Raw genomic sequence first — 2084 nt, forward strand, 5'->3', positions numbered from 1 at the left:
GGAGGGGCGGAGGAGGGGCGGAGGAGGGGCGGAGGGGGGGGGGAGAAGGGATGGGCAAGACAAAGCGGCGGAAAGGGGAGGAGGGCAATGCCAGCTGGAGGACGTACGGATTCAAAAACGACAAGAAAAGAGCAGCAAGCCCTGGGGAGATCTACTTGGGCGCGCCAGGCGTCAAAAATAGATCCTCGGGCGGAAGAGCGAGGGAGAGTGGGGCAGGAGGCGAGGAAAGGGGAGAGTGGAAGAATCCCCTGAGAGGGATCAGGCGGCGAAGCGGGAGCAGAGCGAGCAGGAGGGAGGGCCAAAAGAGAGGGAGGGAGGGAGGGAAGTCTCGAGGATCTCTGACTCTGGATGCCAGAGGCCGGAGGATCGGCCAGATGGTGGCGCGGTGGCAGAAAAGGGTGCCGCTGATCCCGGTCCCTCTGCCCTGGCCCACCCACCCTCTTGCCGCCCGCCCCCTGTGTCCCCTTTGCCACCACCCCCCGGTGCTGGGCGCGGTACGCTCCCCGCCCCCCCGCTCGCCCTCTCACCTTTCCTTGCCTCTTTTGTCCGCCCACTGGTGCCCTCTGCGCCTGGCATCCTGGCCGGGGGGGGGGGGGGGGGGGGGAAACGTCTGCATGCGGGTGTGAGTGTGGGTGTGTGTCCGCCGTGCGCCGGCTGGCCGGGGGCGTTGACACCACACCCGGCTGCCCTGGCCCAGGCCGGAACCTAATACCCGGTATGGATGGTTCTCCTGTTTGAAGTGTCTCGGTTCCCCAGTCCGGGGGGGGGGGAGGGGGGAGGCGCCCCTCTGGCTGGGCACCCGATCTGCCCCGGACCGAGGGCGAGGGGCACGGGCCCTTCTCGCCTGGATGGTAGGTCTTCCGTCCTTCTGGCGGTTTGTATTCGCCCCCCCCCCCCCCCCTGGCCTCGTTGTCGTCTCGCCCTCGTCCAAGCACCCCAATACACACTGACACGCATATCCACACCCAGCCACCCCCTCCCCCCCACACGCATGCGCCGCCAGCCCGTGGGGGTGACTCAGATGGTTAAAATCCCAGGTCGTCGCTGAGTCTGCGGTCGCGGTGATTCAAAAGCACCTCTCCTGGGAGCTTGCCTTCGCTCGGCCCGGCTTCCGGACGCACGGTGCCCGCCAGCACACCACTCTGTTGGGCCTCCGCACCCCCCTTAAAACCCCTGCCACTTTCCAGATCGCCGGGGTGCGAGGCGTAAACCGGCCCACACCGCACCAGCAGACCAGGCAGGAGGGATGTACTGAACGCGCTCTCCGATCGGAGCGGGCCGGCAGTTGAGGAGTGGCATTTAGGATACAACCTGCCGGGGATCATATCACGCCCATCAGTCGGAGGGAGGAGCAGGCACATGACCACATCACCATGGCACCGCCACTCGGCCAGGGACTCCGTCCTCGGGGCCTCTTTTACGCCCTCCCCCTCGGCAAATATGCGCCCCGGCGGGTGGCGGGCATGCCAGGGGGGCGGGGGCGGGCCGAGTGCCTCTCTCTTGCGTGTTGGCGAGAACCCCGCTCGGACGGGGGGGTGCACTTGCGCGCGCCACCAGCAGCAGCAGCAGCACCCTGCCCCTGCCACCAGGCCGGGTGCTCGAGATCCAAGTGCCCCTGAGGCGCCGGTGTCCCCCTGGCGATGCCCGACACAGGGGCGAGGGCGAGGGCCCGGAGGGGGAGGCAGTTCCAAGTGGTCTCGGCGCCGATCTGCATCCGGGACCGGCGCGCAATCCACCGCGAGAGACCCTGGATGGCCGGTTGTTCGCCCGCCCCCGCCTCACGCCCTCGCTAGCGGTCGGGGGGGGGGGATGGGTGCCGGCATTCGCCGGGGCGCACAGATGGCCAGGAGGGGGTGGGGGACGATAGTGCGGCAGGGCTGTTCGCCTTGTGGCCCGGCCTTCGTCGCCTCCCTCGCCGCGCCTGGTCCCGCCCCGCGGCGACGAGCACCTTGGCGATCTGGCCACCTGGCGGGTGCCCTTTTTCGCCCGGTCAGGAGGCAGCACGAGAGATCCAGGGCTAGATCTCCGGTCTGGCGCCCGGGCAGAGGCAGGAGCGTGTGGGCTCGGGGGGGGGGGGGGGGGGG

Source organism: Fonticula alba (assembly GCF_000388065.1).
Source record: "Fonticula alba strain ATCC 38817 unplaced genomic scaffold supercont2.2, whole genome shotgun sequence".
NCBI lineage: Eukaryota > Rotosphaerida > Fonticulaceae > Fonticula > Fonticula alba.